The sequence below is a fragment of the Barbus barbus genome, assembly GCF_936440315.1.
Source record: "Barbus barbus genome assembly, chromosome: 13".
Lineage (NCBI taxonomy): Eukaryota > Metazoa > Chordata > Actinopteri > Cypriniformes > Cyprinidae > Barbus > Barbus barbus.
Window position 1 is genome coordinate 893,444 of NC_136741.1, and position 26,616 is coordinate 920,059.

A 26,616-nucleotide genomic window follows, 5' to 3' on the forward strand; every position below is an offset into this window, starting at 1 on the left:
TGTGTGTGTATGTGTGGCGTCCTCTGACACATCTCAGCGCGGGCCGGTTAATTCCTCCCCCGGGCGGCTGTCGTGAATGACTGACACGGAGGGCGGTCGGCGTGACTTCTCCTCTCCGCAGGCCGAGCTAGCGCTGGCCCATTCTGATCCGACAGGCTCGGTCGTGTCTCTCTCTCAGGTCATCAGTGACGGTTTAATGAGTCACACTCACCAGGTGTTCAGTGCATTCGTGACACCTACCTGTCGCAGCCTTCTCACCCCGCTCAACCTGTCAAGACAGACAGATTTAATTAACATAATGATCAAAGCGCAGAAAGAAAGTTTGGCCCTGCGGCAAGAACCCCACTGCGGCACACGCTCTGCTAATTATTTAGCATTAAGGTTAGACGGTCTCACGCGTCGAGGAGGACGACGACTTCAAAAAGATTTGATTGGGTTTAGCTGGTTACAACAGCTCGACGCCCGGAACGCTCCGGCGTGACATGAAAACATCACGCTGGATAAAGATGATCCATGCTTGAGTGATGCCACAGGTGATGCTACAGTAATTTAAGGCAACGTTTACCTCAGCATCCGAGCGGCGGATATAAACGGTGACACCTGGGGAACGCGTGCACTTTATGAGGGTCTCTCATGAGGTGATGCAATATTGCAGAGATGTATGATATTCTTAATTTTTCAAGTTGTTGCTGAGCTGAATGTGATAATAAATCCTGCTGTTATTCTCTTCGCTATATCTTCCTGGTTCTAATCACTGGCTGCTGATGTTTGGCAGGTCAAATCCAGCAGGAACTCTTGCGGTCTGTTAGTGTGAACTCAAATATTCCTGAACCGGAAATTGGTTGGATTTTCTGCACACGCTGCCAGAGGCACATAAAAAGTGAACTTCTCTTCGCTCTCTTTTCGCTTCTGTATAAATGAAGCTGTTTTTAGCATGTTCACTGTAATTAGGGCCACCTGAATCACAATGCAAAGAGTCTGTTCAAAGAGGGAGGAGCCTATGCACAACAAGAGGAATCTATCTGAAGTAGGGGGAGTTTACACACAGTGGGAGGGGTCTACCTGGGAGAAGCCTATACACAGAGGAATCAATATGCATTGGGAGGAGTCTATACAGATTGGGATGAGTCTGCCTGGGAGGAGTGGGAGGGGTCTAAACACAGTGGGAGGAGTTTATCTGAGAGATGCCTATGCACAGAGGAATCTATCTGCAGTGGGAGGAGTCTATAGATAGTGGGAGAAGACTAAAGAGTGGATGGGTCTGCCTGAGATGTGTCTATGCACAGAGGAATCTAATTGCAGTGGGTGGAGTCTACAAACAGTGGGAGGAGTCTGTCTGGGAAGGGCCTATGCACAACAAGTAGAACTGATCAGTGGTGGGAGGTGTCTACATCCAGAAGGAGGGATCAAAACACAGTGGGAGGAGTCTATCTAGCAGGAACCTGTATGCAGTAGGAAAAGTCAGTGTCCAGTAGGAGGAGTCAAAACTCAGTGGGAGGAGTCTGTCTGGGAGGAGTCTTCATACAGTCTCAACAGACCAACAGAATCACCTCACAATATACAAATTTTTGTTTTGAAAGTATGGTAAATGTTGGTAAAAAGTACCACCAATCACTGTTTAAAATATACACTTTTTGATAAACCATAAAAATAACAGGTAGCCCATCTGAGTTATATAACAATTAGGCTATCCATCTCATAGTAGCCTAGCAAAATGTTATTATCAGTAGAAGTGAAATCTTATTGTAGTTTATCAAATCTGCGTACTGTCTTACATTTTAAAATCACTTACAGAGGAAGTTTGTTCCCATCAGGCTAACATGACAGTCACGACAGTCACAAAGCTTTTCTTTTTCTTTTGTTTTCACTCGCGATCTTTACAACACATTACATTACATATTTCATGGCACTCTCGTTTTATGCGTATTTGGGGCCACCTATTGTTGCGGGTGTATTCTTGACATGAAGTCTAGACCCTGAATATAAGACACCATGTTTTTTCAGATGCATTTCCAAGAAAAAAACGTCTTATATTCGGGTCAATATATATATATATATATATATATATATATATATAGAGAGAGAGAGAGAGAGAGAGAGAGAGAGAGAGAGGTGTGTGTTTTATTTTATTTGTATTTTTTTTTTTTTGTGGTGTCAAAATTAACGCATTAACACAGGCGATAATTTTTGTTCAGTTTAACGCATTAAAAATATTTAACGAAATTAACGCAGGGGCGGAGCTAGGGTTGGCCACCCCACTCACAACTGCTGTTTCTGTCACTTTCTCTCTTGACAAGAAGTGCATTTATTCAGTCGAAGGACGTCTTTACAGCCACGTCAAACTGGAGACATTTCAGAAGCGCGCTCCACTTGACTTCAGCGGTTTATGTGAATATTGTTTTAAGTTGTTTTAAGTTATTTTTTAAAAGTCTAATAAGTGTTAAAAATTGATATCTCTCAATAATACTGCAATGTTAAATGGCTATAGTCAATAGGTAAATATGGGGGAGGGGCAATTTTATAGAGAAATCAGTATTGGTATCAGTGATACTGGCCTTCAGTCATAAAAAAGCCATTAAACAACAACAACAAAATATATATACTGTCTTTATGTTGTTTGTGCATTAATTTGAAGATTGAATGTGAAATTACTGCAATATAAAAGTATATTTAAAAACTTTAATGTTAGGTGGGATTAATCGCAATTTATTTCAGAAAAATGTGTGATTAATTAGTTCATGTTTTTAATCAACTGACAGCACTATATATATATATATATATATATATATATATATATATATATATATATATATATATAAACATTCTCATTTCAGTTTATCTTTATATGTATATATACGTATATATATATATATATTAGTAAATAAGAAATTTTGATTAAGGTTTTATGATAAATATAAATTCTGATAAATGTAAAGTTCAGATGTATATAATAATATTATTTTTCAATAAATAAAGCAAAAAAAAAATTATAGTATGCAAGAGTTTTATGAATATAATTAGATTTAATAACATGAAATAGGCTTATCTTTTAGCTAAATTAAAGCTGATCATCACTTTAAATATTGAATTTATGAATTATCAGGTAAACATGCAGTGTATATGTGATTGTGTCTCTGCATGGTTTTGTGTGTGAGTTATGTATATTCAGTGAGGAGTATCACGTCTGTTCATTGGTCAGTCACGGATGATTTACTCTCCACAGATTCACATCAGAATGGTTCATTTCAGTTAATGCTCTGTCTTTCGGCGCCATATTTTTAGATTTATAAAAGCATGTCTTGGCTGATTTGGGACTTTATAAAGCACTGCATTATGAGTGTGTATTTTTGCAACTCTACATCGCTAAATATAATTGGCAGTTTTATATCAGCAGGACTTTATGAATAGGTTATTTACTGCTCATGACAGAGACACAGACCTCTTTCTGTGCTCAAGGCCCGAATCACACAGAACCTCAGTCAATAAAGACACTGAGTTCAACCTCAGTGGAGTGTGTGTGTGTGTGTGTGTGTGGATGAGGAGGGCATTTTCATTGCTTTTGTCATAAACACAGATGCTTTCAGACAAAAAGATCTTTCTCCTGCTCCCGGATACCTCAAGGCCCTGCCAGAAACACACAAGAGACATGAACTTCCAGAACTCCAGAACTTAACTACATTAACTGTGTGTGTGTGTGTGTGTGTCTGTGTGTGTGTGTGTGTGTAGTGATCAGTGTCGCTGTTGTAGATATATTAATATTCTCTTTAAATAAAGCAGTCAAGTTCTAGATCTTCTGAGATCTATGTATAAATAAGATACTATAACATGAAATAGGGCAAATAGTTTCCTTGTGACTTCTTTTCACTTCTGGAAATAGTTTTCTCATTTATAGTGAAGTTTCTTCTAAGCTAAATTAGAGTTGATTTACTTCAACACACAACAGATCACATTTACACACCAATGACCAGAAACTTGGTCCACATACATTCACGGTGAAGTCGTGAGGAGGAATTAGGACAGATACTTGTATTCATGAACAGCAGAACAACCTATTTTTGTGAAGTATATGAGGTTCAAAAGCTTGAGGTTGATGAGATTTATTTATTTATTTGTCTCTTCTGCTCACCAAAGCTGCATTTATTTGATTAAAAACGGTGAAAACAATGAAATTGTGAAATGTTATTACAATTTAAAACAGCAGTTTTCTATGTGAATATCTGCATCATTACTCCAGTCTTCAGTGTCACATGATCTTCAGAAATCATAATAATATACTGATTTACTGCTCAACAAACATTTCTGATTATTATCAATGTTGAAAACAGTTGTGCTGAACAATACATTTGAGGAAACTGTGATACATTTTATTTTTTAGAATTCACAAATGAACAAAGTTCAAAACAACAGCATTTATTTGAAATATAAATTTTGTATATTTTTGTAATATTATAAATGTCTTTACTCTCAATTTTGATAAGTTTAATGCATCCACGATGAACAAAAGTATTAATTTCTTAAAAAAAAAAAAATCTTACCGACCCCAAACTTTTGTACTGATTTTTACCGCAGTTAACAGGGTTTCATGCACTGAGCTTGTGATGTAATCACTGAAACATCCTCCAGTGGTTGAATACCTCATACTGTAAACTCTGTTAAACACACTCAAAGAGTTCCAGCCATTCACACACACACTAAAGAAAAATAACCATTTGTACTGTTTTCCAAAAGAGAGAGAAAAAAGATTCTCGTGCCTCTGTCCATTTTCCCAAATCATCTCATTTGTCCCGTTGAGCGCTCATGACCCGGGGATCTCCTCTTCTGAACAAGGCAAGCTCTTGTTGGCTGCGTCATCTCCCCAGCTACCAGATACAAAACACATATTAATCATAATTTGAACGCACAAAAAATGCACTTATGGGTCACGGCAGTGAAACGCATTAGCATGCAATAAGCCGCTCCTTTGTGTGCGATCGGCCCTTCCCATGAACGCCAGGGTCTTGTGAGCGAGGAGGTCATGGAGGGATGACATCATCGCCATGGCATGTAACTCACTCTTGACATGACACCTTGTGTTCTTACACACCCCTCCTCTCGCTCCGGTCTTTCAAAGAATACCTTTTTCTCTGGCACCAGCTGCCATGTGAATCGGGCGGAATGCCTCTTCATATAATGATGAATGGTGCTTGACCCCGAGCGCTTTCTGCAGCGAGCTCTAGATTAACATTCAGCCGCAGCGGGCCGCACGGTGGTATTTACACACCAATCCGCAGTCAGTGCTAACATATCGCCGCTAAATGAAAATTAAATACTGGCCGAACCTGCCGTTCGGAGCAGGCGGCTCTTTGAGATGTTTATTGTAATGGGGTCGCACCTTCATTCAGGGCCACTGGGTTCGCTCCGACACGCATCCCATTGTTGGAAACTCCTGCTTTGTTATGTGATTAATTACACCGAGCAACATTTATGGCTGGATTAACAATTAGCTGGACCTGTCAAGTCGTCAGTCTGAGATGGCAAACTAATTGAAGGGCCGCTCTGCTCTTGTGTCCCAGAGCGCGAGAGAAGCGGAGGCCGGGAAAAGACGACGGATCCTTTTCCTTTCATCTGGTGCTCAGGACCAACGGCGCGACCAGTCAGTCCTGTTATCGCAATATAAACCGCTGAGAGTTTTCTATAAATATTCATGTCTGCTCGACATAAGTTTGCAAAGTTACCTTCATGGTATATTCCACCTCGCCGCCGCCTGCAAGTTTCAAGCAAACTTTGCCGTGGCATCTGGATGGGAGATTCTCAGCATACTATGCGCACAGGAACTTTAAGAAGTGTTTTAAGAGTTTATTTTCTAGAAGTCCAGAAGGACAAAGGTGTCCATGTGCATGAGCCTACATAAAATTAATGAAACTCGATTTATAGAACATTTAGTTCCGGTCTAAAAAATCTGATTGGTCAAGCTGGAGTGAGATAACAGAGTTTTGACTGTCTGTGTTTGTTCCAGACAGTTAGTCAGTCAGTCTGTGCATTAGTGGGTGGGATTTAGTGATAACATACTTACACCAGCAGGTGGTGACAAATTAATGTATTTATGAGTGAATAATTGAGTCAATTATCTGAATTATAAAAAAAAAATAACTCTCTATATTGGTGAGTTACTGACTCCTTGATTTAACTGGTCGGTTCAAAAAAGCTGATTCAATCGGGAATGACACTACTGACTGTCTTGAGTCAGTCACTAAATCATTTCAACCAATTCCTTAAAAAAACGCAGCACCGAAACAATTCATTAACTGAACCATCCATTCAATCGGTTCATTCAAAAACCGTGATTCATTTGAGAATGAAAGAATCGACTCTTTATGAGGGAGTAATTGAATAATTAATTCACTTGATTTGTTCAAAAACACTAATTACTTCATCATTGAAACAACTGACTGTCTTTATGAGTGACTCACTGAACCATCCAAACGATATGCTCAAAAACGCTGATTCATTTAGGAACGAATCAAATTACCCTCAATGAGTGAATCTTTGAGTCATTCATTCAATCGATTCGTTCAAAAACACTGAATTATTCCGAACACACCTGCGTCACGTGTAGCAGCGGTTCTGCTGCGGCTTCGTTTGCAGCTATCTTCGTTGGCAGAGCAAAACCAGACAAAGTTCATGGCTACAAATGTAAGTTACTCAATATTAAATGTTTGTTTATCAAACTATTGTATAAAATCTACATCATAAATCATGCTGTCTCATTGTTGCTCCAATAACGTGTCGTTAGTTCCAATGTGACATTTCTGGAGTATTACTGATCGTTTGGACTCACAATGGTAGATGTGTGTGAAACAACTTACTTAAGGCACAGATTCACAAGTCAGGACTGTCTTTGTGTGTTTTCCATGCTTGTTTATGTAACATTACATAACATTGCAGACTTTACTATGGTATTGTTTTATTATCGGGGAACCCGATTAAATGATTCCATGCCTGATTGAATGTACCATTCAAATTAACATTTAAATATTAAATACTGTATTTGTAATTCATCATAATTTAGCTATTGTGTAATGCTATAGTAAATATACCACTATTAGAGTTAAATATATTTTGATTAATATGTGTGGTGTGTATACATACACAGCAATGTCTTGTTTTGATTGCTGTTTATGTTTGCCTGTGTAAACATTCAATGTAATGTTTAATGACATAGAAATACTTCCAACTCAAATCTGATTTAGTTCTAGTTTGGTAACATGTAATTTGGTCTTGGGATAGGCCATGGCTATGTTGCAATGCAATACTAACATACAATTTAGTGAACATTGTGCATTATTCCTTGGTCTGTCTGAATACTGGATTCTGATTGGCTGGCAGGTATGCAGTATAGCTGTTTAATGCACAGGTAGTTCCAAGTCAGTTTAATCACCGTTCCATATTAATGCGCTGATTTAATCGATGCACACTAACCAACAAGCCTCACTTGCTCACACACACACACACACACACACACACAAAGCGAGAGAGAGAGCAAGAGAGAGAGAGAGAGAGAGAGAGAGTGAGAGGTCCGAGATCGTAGATTGCGCTGCACACACACATAAACTTGTCAACGCTTCCCTGCGTTTTTTATTAATAAAATAAAAGATAGAAACTAGATCGCTACATTATATTCTCCAACAACGAGGTGATAAAATCACTGATTTGAAGTAGCCCAGTTTGTAGAGCGCAGATGCAGCAAGCAGGTAGGCTACACACAACTGTCATCGCTCTCTCTCTCTCTCTCTCTCTCGATTGATAATTAATTGAAATACATGCTATAATTCATTCAAATAAATGTGATACCGCACTGTTTCATCTCTGTGTCTGATTTTAAGCAGGCAGAATGCTAGACCTGACGAACCGTAACTGATGAAAATAACTGTCATTTTTACTCATTTGGTCAAATATTGCGCGGCAAAGAGCAATACTAGTTTTAACTTGTCTATATCTTGGCAAATGACCATGGAATAAGCAGGATTTTAAATGCACTTCACGGAGGCAACTACCATCCTCTTCTCATCGGCTGGTTCTTTGCCTCCACGTCGTGCATTAAAATCCTTTAATGCACGGCTAGCCGTTGATTATCCCTTACATACATAATAATTACCCTCCCGGAAATAGAAGGCCAGGTTGAGTAGCATGCATTATGGGATACAGTATCTCAGACAGTGTGCACTTTTATATTTTAGCAAATGTAGTAAGTCATCTTGGTATACCATGTATAAAATACAAATGCATACTATTCCTAGTAAACCCAATGCAGCAATAGTAGGTTATTCTGAACACACAATAGTAATCATTATGGTTCTAATCTACGATTTCTCTTAGAAAGCAATACAACATCTTCACAATTTCACAGTTTTTCTTGATTTTACAGTAAGCTCTCACATTGGGCTTTTCTTTCGCTCTTTCTGGAGCGTGAACCTGTCAGACAGCAGTGCACTGTGGGTAACCTGTGTGGCGGTCGGGCCGGGTCAAGAGGCGTTTCCTAAGAGCGATGTCCTGCCTGCTCATGGGAAGACTAGCAGCTGCAGGGACGGCGTGAGCTCGGGTTTTCTCTGTCAGGAAGCAGTGGGTCTGTCCATCTGACGAGGGGGAAAGGCGATTGTTCACGAGGACGGAAAAGGCCCGGGAGGTGGCGGGACATATCAAAATATTTGACAGACTTCAGGATTATGAAACGGCTCTCCCGCGTGGCGTTTGTGCCGGCGGCCCCCAGCTGCTCGGGGTATTGTTTGAGAGCTGAGAGCTCAAAGCCGCCCCATTCGGGGGAAGCCAGTGTGTGTTAATACCATGTAATGAAATTAAGCATTTGGACGGCGCTGGATTCAGTCCGCCTGGCTGGAAATGTTTCAGTTTGTGGGGACCGAGGGAAATAGAGAAGTAGCGCTGCCATATTTAGCTTATTAATCATAACTGTTGAATATCTTTCAGCAGACAATCGTTGGACGGCTTTTGGTCGCTGACCAAAACTGTGAAACAAAGCGAAAGACCGAAGTGACCTTTACACACATTTGATTTAGTCTCTCACAGGACTCGCTGTTTATTCATACTGTTTTAAAGAAGTAATTCATCCGAAGATGAAAATACTGTCATCTTTTTCCACCCTCATGTCGCTCCAAACCTGTATGACTTATGATTTTAGAAGAATGTTCATGCTGCTCTTTTATAAATATATAAAAGTATCACATCCATAATCTGCAAATGGTATTTGGCCTCGCATGTCTCAAGTGATTGTGACATGGAGAATTTTTTTTCCACGATACACGTAATTTTCAACCACAGTATGGAATAACATCATGTTAGTAATTCAGCCTGAAATCAAAGACGTTACTGAGTGTAATTAAAGCTATGTTCTGTATTTCTCTATATTGCCACTTAAATAACTACTGACTACTACTTAAATTTGGAAAATGTTAAACTCACTCTGAAGCTCTTTGACAACTATTTTTTACGTAAGTCAACCAGTTGTATCTTCATCTTCATGTTCATTCTCACAAAACCGACCAATCAATCTAAATCTCTTACTTACTTTTGAAGCAACATTTACATCTCTTAATTGCATGTGAATGCTCAGGCGTGTGGCATAATCACTGCAGCACTAATATATCTGCTAGACATCACTATAAATATAATATAGTTACATCAACTATTTTGTGATTTTTGTTTTCTAAAACCAATTAAAATGGTGATTCATTATAACTGAATTTGAACTATTTATTTTACTTGAACATTTTGAAGCATTAAACCAAATATAGGAGTAAAAAAAAAAAGAAACAATGTTAAAAGTGTAATGAAATGGAGAATCAAATTGTTGTTGATATTTGCATTCATTTTAATCTTACAGCGTGTTTGTAGTAAACATCAAACTAGTGTTTACCAATATTAAACCTATTTAATCGGCAGTGTCTTTTGTAACACAACAAGTAATAAACAGAGCAATTCCAAGAGCGATTCAGAGCAATTCCTTGCACCACCGGTGCTCGGGCCCTAATAATAGTACTTTTAAAACTATCTACTGAAAATGAGGTGATTATGCAAGTGCAATTTCCACACTGACACAGACTGTTGCGATCATTGTGTTTGCGTTGTTTCAAACATATACGGCTCTGTCACAGCGCTTGCCATCTCCAGTATCAAAACACAACATGCAGTAAAGGAGGGCGTGGCTACAGTGTGATGAAACCAGCCAATCACAGCAGTGGGCGTTTACTTCTGTTTCTGTAAGAGGAAATAACCCTTTTCACAGAAAGTTAAAATGAGGATGGAGAATTATCATATTTAAAAATATCGGATTGTTTTGGTGCAATTATATAGTATAAACTAACCTCGAGAAACATAATAGAAAAATATGAGACTGCATTGCATGACCCCTGTAAAGCTGTCAATTTCCTAGTTGCTGATGTGTGATGTTCTTTTGTTTAGTTGATGGATGTTGTTTTAGTTGTTAATTTGGATGCGTTTGACCCTCGGGTCGCTGTACCTGCCAGGAACTTCCAGCACTCGGACCGCAGCACACAGTGTGTGTTTTCCCATGCCTACACACACACACACACACACACACGGCCTCAAACATATTCCTGCACACGTGTCTCTATTGAAAAGCGTTCTGTTTCCTGGGGAAGAAATACAGTGCTGTTAAACCTCTAGGTGCAGAAGGCTGTTAGCGGTTCCTGATGATAGTAGGCAAACATTAACATAATAATTAGTGTCTTGTAATTGTTTCATTAAAACCAGTTGTTCCATTTCTCCTCCTGTTTTCCCAGAAGACGAGCGGAATTTGGACGGCAGCCAGAGGGAGGGCGGCCATGTTGTCACCAGAGCGCCGGAGACGTTTCATCCACGACACACTTCTGCTCTCACTGCTTTATTCTCTCGCTCTTTCTGGAAGAGCTTTGACATGAAGCTGGTAAGAAATTAAGAGCAGAAAAAGAGACAATGGTGACCCACTCCCTTTTTTTCTTTAAAAAGCACATTTTCTGTGTCCTTACAGTTGTGTGAAACTGAATATCAGTTCAAATCAATTCTGATCTGGGGTAAAATATAACATTTCCTTCTATTTCTACAACAGAATCAACAGGAATACACACACTAAAGATGTGAATAATTCTGCTCTGATGTAAATGAACACACACATTTTTAATTTTCCATCAGGACTACCTACATGTGGTCAGCTGCCTAATTTGGCCAAGACCCGCCCACTTACACAGGAACAGACCATCTGATTGACATGTCACACAACCAACCAGTTTGATTGTTATGTGATGTTTAGAGGTTTCTGAAATAGTTGATATCACAATAATTAACCTGTGTGTAAAAAGAGATGCAAATATGGTGCGTCAGTTTTTGCGAATGATCTTGCAGAATTGTGAGAAATATGGAAGCCTGTTTCTGCCATTGAATAAAATAATTTAAAAAGTAATTGCAACTTTTAATCCCACAATTCAGACTTTTTTCTTGCAATTCTGAGTAAAAAGTCGCAGTTGTCATGTCTTGCAATTTTTTCTTGCCACGGAATAAAAACAAAGGTCATTTTGACATTTCGCACAATTCAATGCACAATTTGACATTTTCTCAAAATTTTGACCTTTTTTTCTCAGAATTGCATCTAAAAAAAAGTCAAAATTGTGAGATATAAAACTTATGCAATTTTACTTTACTTTTTTTTATTCTCTGGCTGAAACAGACTTCCATAGAAAATTCTTTATTCACATTTTCAAAAATTTCAGTCCGTTCTAACTTAATAAATACAGATAGAAAGTAACATGTTCAGTTCTGTTTGTGAAGATTTAAGACCTGTTCACATCAAAAATGATTACTATATAAAGATAACTATAACAATAACAATATTAGCTTCCGCACCAACAGGCGGTGATAGTTTATTGTAAATGTGTGCTACAGTTTTGTTGTCTGTTGCTTTAAATGCTCAAGCTCTATAAAAAATGATGGATTCTGATTGGCTATCATTGTTTTTAAAATGTATTCTTCTGAAAGGGATTCCAACCATATTATTTGTCTGTGTTGTTAGTGTTAAAGTTGTGGTGTGGACTCCGCTATGCTCTTAGAGTTATGATTATTACTTTATGGTTATAGTTATCGTACTTGGTGTGAAGAGTATGTTTGAAGAGACAGTTTGAAGCAAATCGTATTATTAAATCTAGTTATTAAAGTGATCTGTGAACACGTGACTCCAGCGACCTGAATAATAATAATCTGTTTTAATGGCATTTGAAGGAAACTCACTGATTGTGAAGCATTCGTGTTCTTGTGCTGCACAAGTTTGTCTCTGGTTGTACACACAGATATACTGTAAGTGTGATATTGATGTCAGAGGATCAAATGTGTGTCTGCATGGAGTGAATCGACTGTAATCCTTCTGAAGGAATACTGCTAAAGAAATTTTAGCTGCAAGCAATTACTGTGACACACACACACACACACACATTTAAACGACATGGGCGGCAGAGTGTCGCATTTCCTTTCCCCCCCTTTCCCTTCATCTGTTCTTCCCCTGTTTTCTGAAGTTCAGACACTGGCGGTTTCCACTGATTTTAATCACAGCGAATCAAATGAAGACGAATCTTAAACACATCACAGATGATTTACACACAGTGCGCGTCGCGTGTGAACTCTCTCCAACTCCTAAAGATTGATTCCCATCCAGCAGAAACAAACATACGCAGTCATGTTGTCAATGTTTCATCGCGCTTATTGAATTCTGAAAGGAGGGCAATTTTAGCGACATTGTGCAGTCTCGAGGTTAGTAAACACAAATAAGCAAATGAATGTGTGAAATATGGATGCGTTTGTTTGTTTGTGTGTTTGTTGATGCAGATTTGCAGCCCCGTGTCCTAGAAACCTCCCAAAAGAGTGATTGAAACTTGTGCGCCGCAATTAACTCTCAGAGCCGCATCTATAAATCAACATCCTGGTATCTGCCGCGGTGCCGATCACGGTGTCGCTTCGATATTAGACGCGTCCGCCATCTGTAAGATCCCATAACTGTCGGAGATTCTGTGCTTTCACCACGGGGAGGGGAAGGAGACGGAGACGTCCTTTAGAAAATTATTTTTCATTCTTCATCCGCGACTCCGCTGACAAATAGACTCAATTTTCTCTTCATTGTGTCGGAGGAAAAAACGCAAACATTTGGAGAACAGACCGTTTGCTCTTTCACTGTCACATCAATCCTGCGGTTAATTCCAGATTATAATCTCAATCTGACAGGTTTCACAGATGCAAGTGCATTTGTCGGTGATGCGCGTGCATGTGCGAAGGCAGAACAAGTGAAAAAAAGCATTGCTCGACTGTTTTTAATAGTTGCACCTCTGATAAGCGAGCTTGTAGAGCCGTTATTGTCTGTTGAAGAGGAGAGCTCCAAACATCTTCAAAAGAACTTGGCTGCTTTACATATTCATGCCGTTATCTGCATTTCTCTGAATATGCGAGTTAGTTCTCACACACGCCTGTGATAATACTAATCCTGTTTATGTTTGCTCTCCCTGTGTTATTGCACCTCGCAAAATAGCAGAACTTCAATCGAGCATGGACTCGCCGACCCGCTGACTGACCCCGGACATGAGAGAGAATCGCACACTAAACGTTCTTTGAATATGTAAAGTGTTTCTGAGAGGAACATTCAAATGCAGCAGAACTATCAGGTCCGGTTTCTCTCTCGCCCCGGGTCACACGGCCGTCCGCGGGCGGCACTGGGGAACGGGATTATTTCACATGCTCATTCGTGGGGGGAGCTCAGATCTGACACCTATCACACACACACTGGGATCCGCATGAATCCTGCTCGACTTTATGCAATGATTCATTTAGCCCTGGATCTTCAGTGTTTTCTAGCATGATATCAGTGAAAGGCCACAAAATACACAATATTTTACAGCATTTGTGTGGTGGGAGGAAATTTGATCATTTAAAGCTTTACTGAGTAATTTCGAGCCACTAGTGTCAGCAGATGGAATTGGTTAATGAAATGATGGCAACAAACAAACCTTGCACTTGCAATTCCATTCGGTTTATCCAATGGTGCAGAAATCAACCTGCAGCTTAAAAGATGATTAAATTACTGAATAAAAATAAGTTTGTTTATATGTCTACTAATTTTTCCAAACCTCTTAAAGTTGAGTGCATGCATAATTCCTGCAGCGTTTGATTTTGATTCCTCAAATCGTCTGTTTTTGATGAGTGTGTGCTGATACTTTACTAAGTGATTAGATGCAGAATTTACACCTGCAGGATCATAAAACGTGAAAAACTCCCACAAATGCACATTGACCTGAGCCACAGTAAGAAGCCACATAGTAACACCCTAGCAACCACTCAGAACATCTTAGCAACCACCAAGTAACACACTAGCAACTTTGCAGAACACTCTAACAATTAGGGTTGGGCTGATAGACGATGCCATCATCCATCGCCGATGGCTGACAGACATCACAATGTTGAGCCAGCATCATGATCCTTAATGTACTTCTTTGGTGTTCATCTTATTTAAATGATAAAAACAGTTATTACAGATTATGAATGTTAAATCTACGCCCATTTCATGGTGTTCCACAGGGGTCTGTGTTGGGTCCACGTTTATTTATTATTTATATTTTACCTCATGGTCATATTTTCTAGCACTTATGGTATTACTTTTCATTTTTTTATGCAGATGATACACTGCTGTACATATCTACAAAGTCTAATATTCCCCATTCCACTCTCAAACTTACAAAATGTTTGCAGGATGTTAACGTTTGGATGACTAGGGATTTCTTAAAACGCAATACCAACAAAATGGAAGTCCTTCTTGTTGGGTTTATTTATTTATTTTATTTTATTTACATAACACTGCTAGACTGTTCGCTAGAGCGCCACTTGAGATCGGGGAGTGAGGTTTAACCTGCACAGCACTTACCCACTGCCCTCTGCTACACTCAACCCCCTAAACCTCACTCCCATCCGGGTCACGGCACCAATGTTGCGGTCCTACTCGCCCCGCTCCAAGCGGGATTCGAACCGCGGTCTCCTGCGTGCGAGGTGGGCACTGTAAAAAGGAGGCTAAAGGCCACAGCCTCTAGCGTCTGTTGCTAGAGCGCCCCTTGAGATCGGGGAGTGAGGTTTAACCTGCACAGCACTTACCCGCTGGCCTCTGCTACACCAGTACGTAATTGGGTCAATACCAGACTATTGATAAGCTTCAGGACAAATGATACTGTTATCGATACTTGCGTTGTTTTATCTTCGTATACTTAAATGTTAATGACGAATTAGAAGCTGCTGCTTGTGATTTTCCTTCACTGAATGATGTGGCCTAAAAATTATGGAATTATTTACCACTGCATATTCACCAACTGGATTCTATGCTGAAGTCTGCTCGACATACATGTGAAATCCTTGTTCATGTACAGTGTGTGTTTGTCTGCAGACAATAGCGTTTTTTTTTTTTTTTCTCACATTACTGGTCACCTTGCATATGTAAAAGTCACATGATCTTTCTTTAAAGTACTATAACTTCCAAGAAACACCTCATACTATTGTATTTTCCAGTTGGGCTACAAAAATGTATCACCGCCCTGCACGATGGGCTATTTTGAAATAGAAATAAAATTCCTTGATTTGCATGGTTCACTCGGTAATAGGGGTGAAATGGATAGTAGGTGATCATTTGGAAGTGTTTCTAAGTCTTGCCAATTTAAACATTCAAGCTTTTTAAACCATTCAAGCGCACATAGAGGCTAAAGAGAACTCAATTCGTTACTTGGGCGCAGTTAATTGCGCACACACAGTCAAAGCGTGCACACAGAGAGCAGCGTTTTGTAAAGCGCTCAAACCCAGAATTGATTCCTCTTTCATGTCTCCTTGCACTTAAATGGACACATATACACAAAATGATATCAAAATACCCTTCTCGGCAAGTATTAAACAGACAGTATGTTTTAAGGGAATGTAAACAGTGAAGAAAGAAATCGCATTATATTATAATTTGCTAACTGGCTTCTTGTGTGTGTGTGTGTGTGTGAGTGTGTGTGAGTGTGTGTGTGTGTGATTTGACTGCTAGTCAGAGAAAAAGATCCCAACTGTCCAAATTTCTCACTTCACACCTTCTCTCGTTCTCTCTGAGTCTGTCTTGCCAATCTTATTTTCTGTGACGTCTTTCCATCCATTCCATTTGGGTTTTAAAAACGCTACCATTAATTGCCATCCTTAAGAAGAACACACTCACATTCGCCTTCCAAACACACACACACACACACACTTAACATGTCCAAAGAAATAATGTGAGTACATACATTTTTAGAATTTAAGTTGATGACACTGAGAATGTGTGTGTGTGTGTGAGAGAGAGTGCTTCCTGCTCTTTAGGGATTATGGTCTGCCCCAGTTTTTCTGTGGTCCATCCGATGGGCGCGTGACCAGTGACACACATGTCTAAATTTGGCAGCGTGCTCTTGTGCCAGAGACACAGACTGGCCAACACACACAGGCCAATCAGCACTAACGAGGAAGGACATTTTAATTAGTCCCTGACTTATGTACAGGCTACACTCAGCCCTTCTGCTGATGCAGAGCTCATGTCCATCTAAGTTTATATGAACTGATTCCCACAGAGAGTCATTGTGGCTGTAAAAATGATATTCCAGCACTAATAGTGAAGAAGCTGCTTAATATCATCATTAGAGCTTTAATTCAGACACTGATCATCTCTGTAATCACTGAATAATCTCATCGTAATCTCCTGCTGATGTCAGGCTGATCGCAGGTCGATTAGAGCGAATGCATGCAGCTGTAATGCATCACTTGCAAATGTGCAGGGCAGAATGTGAGACATTTGCTGCCCTGCAGGACAGTAAACACCACTGTAATCCCTGATATGTGTGACTAAAACTAACAAAACCAACATAGATGCACAAGAACTAAAATTCTTGTGTTTTATGAGCATCTGATTTCTACGAGATTGCATGGAAAAATACAGCATGATTGCATTTACATGAACATCCAATAATACTGTAGTATTTCCTTGTTGTATTTCCAAAACAATATGTTGTTACTGTGGTACTCTTCGTCAGTGGTTCATTCTAATATCGGGTACCTTTTGCATGCTTTGTTATGGCTTGCAATATTTTTATGATTTTAATTCAAAATAAAATTGAGGTTAACCTGATCAGAAAATAACATTTACTAGGCCAGAAAAGGCCTGAAATTATGAGTCAAAATGAAGAAATGATCAACTATGTTACCTGTTACGGTTTGTCCATAACTGACAAACTCACCACCAGAGAAAACATCTTTTTCTTTGTAATTTTAAAATGGTATTTAATCAGCAATTGTTGTTTTACTGAGAAAGCATAATGTTTTTACACCATACCCCCCCCCCCCCCCCCCCCCCCCCCCCCCCCCTCCCCCCCCCCCCCCCCCCCCCCCCCCCCCGATGTGAATTGTACCCTAAATTATAGAATGTCCAGCTGAAACAATTAACAAGGAGTAGTAAAGAAACTGATCCAGAAGTTTGATCACCTTCATCACACATAAAAGACACTGCGACTTTTCTTTCTGTTCTGCAAAAAATGCATTCAGATCTAAAAAACCTAAAAATACGCAGAGCTAAATAAAGCCAATGGCTAGTTTACATATCTCGTTAATATTGTTAAAGAAACATCAGAAAGAATCTGTAATTTGGAATACAAAAAGAATGGGTAATTGAGAATGCACATACCCAAGCGGCCAAATTATTTATGGCTAATGAAAAGGGCTGCGAGTTCGTCGCACACAGCAATTAAAAGCCTGTTTATTACCTGTCCCAGGATCTGTTTATCTGCTGCTAATGTGCAAGAACCCCAGAAAACCCAGTCCTAACAATCACACAGCCAGGCCTTGGCTTTCCTTTATCAATATTAAAAAAAGCACAATATCTTGGGAAAACACGATCCTCTCATAATTAAAGCAAGCGGCTCGTTCACATGCGACTCGTGCTAACAAACCTCTGCTGCTTCACAACATCTGATGTCAAGCAGCAACAAAAATTTCGGTTAAATGATTTAGTGTATCCAAATACAAATGCTCTTGAAATCCAAAAATTAAAATTCTGTCATCATTTACTCACCCTCAAGTAGTTCCAAACCTGTTTGAACTTCTTTGTTCTGCCGAACACAAAGGAAGATATGGTGAAGAAAGTTTGTAACCAGGCTGTTTTGGGGCACCGTTGACTTCCATAGTAGGAAAAAAATATATATTATGGAAGTCAATGGTGCCCCAGAACTGCTCTGTTTACGACATTCTTCAGAATGTCTTCCTTTGTGTTCAGAAGAACAAAGACATTCATACAGGTTTGGAACTACTTGAGGGTGAGTAAATGATGACAGAATTTTATTTTTTGGATGAACTATCCCTTTAAAGTCAAGATGTACATGCATCTGCGATATTTTCCCAAAATAATTCATTTAAAACGTCTCGGTTACGTACATAACCCTTGTTCCCTGATGGAGGGAACGAAGACGTTATTTCGTGACGACATTAGGGGATTCACTTGGGAGCCCCAATCACCTCTGATATTAAGAGAAAAAGCCAATGAATATTGGCTAGTGGATTTTGCATACCTGAGCCACTCCCCGTGCATACGGGTATAAATAGGGGACAGGTGCATCCACTCATCAGGTCTTCCGCTGAGAAGCCGAGAACGTGTCCCTGGCAACCAGTGATGGTTCAAGAATTTGGCATAGGGACATATGTAACCGAGACATTCCCTATCTGTCGTTCACTACGAGTTATGTCGTGACGACATTAGGGGTCCATGGAAAGCGCCACAACCTGAACCCCGTCACAACCTCAGGCATGCAGATGTTGACAAGCAAGAGCTTGACAGACAAATGCCCTGCAAAGGTTGCAACCTTCCCATCGCCACAGCGCAAATTCGCTGACCTTGGTACCCGCAGGGACCAGAGAAGAGTACATCACTGCCAAGCCGCTGTTCCTTTCCCCACAGAGTCTGGAAGGGATTTCGACCTTCAGTGAAAGGGCGCTACGGAGGCCACATCCTGCCCATAGGGAGGTAACATGTGGAGACACTGGTATGGACTGACCAAGACCTGGGGCAGTACTACATACGGAATGGGACTCTGAGACAGGAGTAGGGAGGAGAGCTGCCAGCAGAGCCAGACAGAATGTTCTGTCAAGGGGAAGACACAGGTTTACCAAGGGCGAAACCTTACCGTGGAAGAATACACATATGGGATTACCCGTAGGGAATTAAGCATATGGACACCTAGCCCAGTACAGGGGCTGACCGGAGACCCGGGTAAGCTAACACCAATACTGGGCCTGGCGTCAGACTGGCCAGTCTGACTGCCAAGGGTGCTGGAGGAACTCCACCAGGGTTCGCCATCCAGGGAACATACTGGAGGAGGAAACACATAGGAGGAGGCAACGCTCCGTGTGGAGTGAGCCCTCACCCCCAGGGGGTACGGCTCGCCTTGGGATTGGTACGCCAAAGCGATGGCATCCACTATCCAGTGGGCCAACCTCTGCTTGGAGACAGCCTTCCCTTTCCCAAGGAGGGGCTGTTACAAGGAGCATGAGTTCCGGAAACCAGGTCCGAGTGGGCCAATATGGCGCAACCAACAAGACCTGCTCCTCGTCCTCCCTGACCTTGCACAGAGTCTGTGCGAGCAGGCTCACTGGGGGAAACGCATACATGCGCAGAGCCCGAGGCCAGCTGTGTGCCAGTGCTTCCATGCCGAGGGGGGCCTCGGTCAGGGAGTAATACAACTGGCAGTGGGAGGACTCGCGGGAAGCAAACAGGTCTACCTGAGCTTCCCCAAATCGACTCCAAATCAGCCGGATCATCTCGGGATGGAGTCGCCATTCTCCGGGGGAACATGAGCTGTCGTGAGAGCATGTTGGCTGCACGATTGAGCTCCCCAGGAATGTGGACGGCGCGCAGCGATTTGAGCTGTGTCTGACTCAAGAGGAGGAGATGGCGGGCAAGCTGTGACATGCGGTGTGATCGTAGACCTCCCTGACGGTTGATGTATGAAACAGGCGCAGTGTTTGTCCGTACGGACCAACACATGCTTGCCTAATAGCAGTGGCCGGAACTGCCTCAAGGCCAGATGCACTGCCAGCAGCCCTAGGCAGTTGATGTGCCAAAGCAGTCGAGGCCCTGGCCAGACCCCCGAGGCTGCTTGCCCATTGCATGTAGTGCCCCAGCCCGTGCTGGAAGCATCTGTTGTGACAACAACATGCTGGGACACTTGTTCTAAGGGCACCCCGGCCCGTAGAAAAGCATGGTCCGTCCAGGGGCTGAAAGAGCGGCGACACGATTGCGTGATGGTCACACGAAGTGTACCGCGGCGCCATGCCCATCTCAGGACTCGTGAGTGTAACCAGTGCTGAAGTGGTCTCATATGAAGCAACCCGAGCAGCGTGACTGCAGCTGCGGATGCCATATGCCCCAGCAGCCTCTGAAACTGTTTCAGTGGAACCACTGTCCTGCCTCTGAAGGAACTCAGGCAGTTCAGCACTGATTGTGCACACTCGTCCGTGATACGTGCCATCATACTCACGGAGTCTAACTCCACACCGAGAAAAGAGATTTTCTGCACAGGGGAGAGCTTGCTCTTTTCCCAGTTGACCCGAAGCCCCAACTGGCTGAGGTGCCAGAGCACCAGGTCCCTGTGACCGCACAACTGTTCTCGCGACCGGGCCAGGATGAGCCAGTCGTCGAGATAGTTAAGGGTCCTGACACCCACTTCCCGTAGCGGGTCAAGGGTGCCCTCTGCAACCTTCGTGAAGACACAGGGGGACAAGGAGAGCCCGAAGGGGAGGACCCTGTACTGCCATGCCCGCCCCTCGAACGCGAACTGTAGGAATGGTCTGTGTCGAGGAAGGATCGAGACATGAAAGTAAGCGTCCTTCAGGTCGATCGATGCAAACCAATCCCGGGACTGGATGCACTTGATAATGTGCTTCTGCATCAACATCTTGAACGGGAGCTTGTGCAGGACCCGATTCAAGACTGGCAGATCCAGGATTGTTCGAAGGCCACCGCCTTTCTTAGGCACGATGAAGTAAGGGCTGTAAAACCCCTGCCTCATCTCGACTGGAGGGATTTGGGCTCCCAAGTTAAACCCCTAATGTCGTCACGACATAACTCGTAGTGAACGACAGATAGGGAACCATATTTACTCATCAGGTTTCTTTTACCTTTAGTTCTGAGAGTGCCATTCAACGTGTCCATGTCTCAAATGTGCAATTTGACTAGATTCTACCAAGTAACAGATGTATCTGTGCTGAAATACCATTGATGTTTGTTGGACATGACATGAACTAAAGGTATTGTTACAGGAAATGTTATATATATATATATACATATATATACGTATGTATATGTATGTATATATATATATATATATATATATATATATATATATATATACAGTGGGTGCGGAAAGTATTCAGACCCCCTTCAATTTTTCACTCTTTGTTATATTGCAGCCATTTGCTAAAATCATTTAAGTAATTTTTTTTCCTCATTAATGTACACACAGCACCCCATATTGACAGAAAAACACAGAATTGTTGATATTTTTGCAGATTTATTAAAAAAGAAAAACTGAAATATCACACAACATTTATTTATTGATATTTTCTGTTATTTATTAATTTTTTTATCAACTAGGATACTGCATAACACAACTAAATAAATGAAAACATGGGAGAACAGTAACTTGGTTGTATGACATTCCTTACAAAAGAAATCAATCAATCAATAAAATACTCTGAGAAGTACATTCTAATATACAGTATAATAGTTATATTTCTCTGTCATGATTTATTGTTATATATATATATATATATATATATATATATACAAAAATATACAAACATTTTATATAACTTTTATTTTGATAGGTTGTCATGAATATCTTTGTGTTTCAGTCTATAATGTGACCCAATTCTACCAAGTAACAGATTCATTTGTGCTGAAATACCGTATTTTGAAGGACACATCATGACTTGTTGTTTTCTCCTCATTTTTAAATGTTTATTAGTCTACATATATGATGTTTTTGTTAGTTGCATATTGTTCTTTGCGTAAATTGCATTGTTGAGTCATTTCTGAGGACAGCAGCAGGCCGAACCCTGACTGACAGGAAGCACACGGTAATTGCGTAAATGATGCTGTTTGTATGATGTTTATCTCTCTTTGCGTCGGTCCTCCTGAGGCTAAAGCGAGAGGAAACTGGATCCGCCGGTGCGTCCGTATCGTATCTCAGGCCTGCGCTCGTTCATCACGCCATGATTTAGGGCCGAGATTTGGCGTTGGTTTGACGAAGGAAAGAGATTACGGTCATTAGGAGCAGAATCTTTGTTTTGATGGGGCTCTTAATGGAGTTGCATTAGGCGAGTCCTGAGGGCCAGTTTTGGAGTGATTAAGCAAACAACACATTTACACGTCTCTAATTGAGGCCGCCATCGCTGAAACTACACGGTAATGAACTACGGCGGGCCGGAGATTACGACGGACGAAGGAAACGTGACCTTGAGGCCGTCGCTGCGGCCGGACGGGAAGAAACAACCGTGTTTGTTTCAAGAGAAATAAACTGGCGTGTCACTCACTTGACTTTAATTATAGAGGATAGATAGCATCCCAATTACCAGCTTCCTTTTTCTCCTCGTCCTTAGCAACAGATTATTTTGCTACACTATTAATTAAATCTGTTACATTGGGAATAGGTTGATTTTCAGGGGTGCAGACGGCGATGTTTGGAGAGTAACGCTGGCCTAATTTGCCTTCTGATGATAAAAGCCACAGAAAAATGAAAGCGTAATCACCTGATATAAAGGACGCTTCCTTTGAGCCCTTCTTCGTTCCTATGTTTTTTTTCTCTCTGGCTGTTGTTTGGGTAAAGTGGGTCACGGAGCACATTTCGCAGAAACTAACTTCCAAACGGCAGTGTTTTCTTTCCCCGCTTAAACATACTTCCACGTCTCTCTCCCACGTGTCTTCTGCTCATTAAAAATGTTTAACAACATTTTAATTGAAGAATTAATTACCTTCTGCTAGGCAAAGTCTTGCTAAACTACAACAGGGGAGTCATCAGCGCGAGCGAGAGAGAATGTAAACACATCATCTACCTTCAGTGACATCACCGCTCCGCCAGCCAATCACAGGCCAGGGTTTTGTTTATTATACAGAATTTAAGAAAACAAAACATCTGATTGTGCTTAATAGAAAGCAGGACGGTACAGGAGGTTGTGTTATATTGTGACATATCCACGGCTAAAGGTGTGGTTAAACACAATCTACTGCTACATCATAAAATCAGTACACACCTTTTCATTGAAACCAATTTTCTATAGTAAACTGCTTACAGTGAGACTAATTAACTACTACTTGGCAGAATAGTTGTTTATTCCTATCATTTTTTACTAATAAATGTAACTGTTTTTGAACAGTTTTTTGTTTCATCATCTTGCAGTTTCTCATACTTTCTAAAACCAGTAAGACACATGATTACCATGATTTTACCAGTTAAGAGGTTGTCAGTCCGTTTTAGGAGCTTTTACAGCTTTTCCTATAATGAGCAACTTTTTTCGGTTACACTTTATTTTAAGGTGTCCTTGTTACAGTGTAATTATACATTTAAGTACTGAGTAATATTAATTAACTACATGTACTTACTATATGGTTAGGGTAGGATTAGGCTTAGGTTAACTTGCATGTAATTATACATAATTGTTATTATAATAGTAACGTGTAACAAGGACACCTTAAAATAAAGTGTTACCTATTTTTCAAATGATATGCGGTGTAGCATCATAAAACATTTTGTTTGGATAGTTCATTCAAATAAATAATTTAATTAATTTAATAAATCAATTAATTAATTCCTACGTAATTATGCAAATACACTTTTATTTATACATATAAACATAATTACATATTTTTGTAGCAATAAAGATAAAATATAATCGCTATAATGTCAAGTAAATTATATGAAATAAATAAAATTAATGTCATTAAATAAATATGAAGTAAATAAAAAAAAATAATTCAAAACTAATAAAACATGCATGAAGTAATAATAATAATAATTATGATGATGATGATGATGATGATAATAGTAATAATAATAATAATAATAAACATACAGTATTTACTTCTTTAAGTATTATCAAAAATTAACTATTAATTAAAACAAATTTGTAAAATACAAGTAAATTAATAATTTAATAAACATAACCGAATCTAATCTAATACAATATAATATAATATAATATAATATAATAAATGTAATATGTTGCTGCTAATCAGTGTGATTTTGTAAATGATGGCATATTCTAATTGGAAAATATATTTTAATATTGTGTTTATGTAAGTGTGCTGTGTGTGTTCACAATACAACACAACTGCTCTTACATTGCTTAAAATGTCATAGCTGTGTTTTTTATATTTTTTTATTAGTAGCTATTAATCAAATTATTAGTTTAAAGGGTCGTTTGACTGTAGTTTAGTGTCAGAGCAGCCTCAATAACACTGATTCAGTGTCAGTTTGTGTGTGTGTGTGTGTGTGAGAGTCTGTGTGTGTGTGTGTGTGTGTGTGTGAGAGTGTGTGAGTGTGTGAGTGTGTGAGTGTGAGAGTGTGTGAGTGTGAGAGTGTGTGAGTGTGAGAGTGTGTGAGTGTGAGAGTGTGTGTGTGTGAGAGTGTGAGTGTGAGAGTGTGTGTGTGTGTGTGTGAAAGCCCCGATGAGTTCATCCTGTTTTAACCTCACCGGATCGTCATTAGACCTTCATTCTTCCTCTCACGCTCTGCTAACAACCTGCTATCAGACAGCGAGCGGCTAAACGGCCTTCTCTCTCGTCTTTGTCTCCTCCGGTTTCCTCTTCCCCTCTTTATCTGGCACGTTTGATTAGTTAATCGGCCTCTGTCCTCAGGTGGGGTGCGTGAGGAGAGGATCGGAGCAGAGCGGCCCGGCGGCTCCTCTGCCAAGCTGTTCTTTTGGACGCGAGCGGAGGCAGCTGTGTTTACTGGCATACATTTAGCAGAATCTATTATTCATATTGCTCACTATTAGAGCCAGATCTCTTGCCACCTGTCTCTCTGACAAGCTTCACCCTTTTGTGTGCTTTCTGCCCGCACCAAACGATCCTCTTCCTGATGAATTGAGTTTTTATGAGTATTGCTAACTAACAGTCTCGCTGCGAGCCATGGCCGCCGGCCCGTGAGAGAGAGAAAGAGAAAAAGAGAGAGACGTCTGCGGAGGAAATAGTTTGGAGAATGTGAATCTGTGCCATGAGAGACGGAGCCTGCTTCAATCTCAAACACGCTTCCTGTCAGGTGGGCTTTTAAGAGGTTAATCAGATGAGACAGAACAACAGACGTGTATTGATCTGTTGTCGTATCGGTCTGATTTAGATTTGATTTGAAAGACAATGTGTTTGGGAACGAGGACGTCTTTGGCAGAATGGAAACGTGGCCTGATTACCCCATGAATCCTCAAGTGAGATGTCTGTACAGAAAACATTACAATGTTTTGGCCAATGGAGCCTTTTCACAGACTTTTATGATGCGTTTCCACTGTTATTAACATCGTACATCTACAGTGAAAAACTTAATTGGCACAGAAACAATTTTCACTCAGAAATTGATATCTATCTATCTATCTATCTATCTATCTATCTATCTATCTATCTATCTATCTATCTATCTATCTATCTATCTATCTATCTATCTATCTATCTATCTATATAGACTGCACCCAGTTTTATTAGCTTACAATTTCAGAAAACTGTTTTACACTGCTTAATATTAATGCCTAATAATCGCTTCATACATTTTCCTCTTTCTCCTCATTACTTGAAATAATTTGACATTATATTAAATTCAATATGAAATTCAATATTAAAGGTCTCATATGACGTTGCTAAACAGAACATTATTTTGTGTATTTGGTGTAATGCAATATGTTTACGCAGTTTAAGGTTCATAAAACATAATTTTCCACATACTGTACATTATTGTTGCTCCTCTATGCCCCGTCTTTCTGAAACGCGTCGATTTTTACAAAGCTCATCGTTCTGAGAAGCGAGGCGTGCTCTGATTGGCCAGCTATCCAGTGCGTTGTGATTGGCCGAATACCTCAAGTGTGTGACGTAAATGTTACACCTTTTACTATATTTGGAAACACGCAGCGTCTCCACGACAACAATACTGCAACGAGAATAAAAGTTACGCCTTATTTCTTTCTGTATACATTTGGGCGGTGTTATGCAAATCGTCCCACATCGACGTAGACATGGTGGAGTGTTTGAATGAGGCGTTGCAGGATGGTGTGGACGAGTCTTAACTTTTATAAAGAATATCTGTTTGGGTTTGAGACTTTAGTCTTTGCAACATTACAGATCTTATATAGGCTATGCACAAACAGCTTGTAACACTCCAAAGTAAAACTTGAAATCACATCATTTGACCCCTTTAAATAATAAACGGTTACACTTTATTTTGATAGTCCACTTTAGACATTCTACTAACTATAAGTAACCCACAGCCATATCACCCTGCAGCCCAAGACCGGTCGCCCACTGAAGCT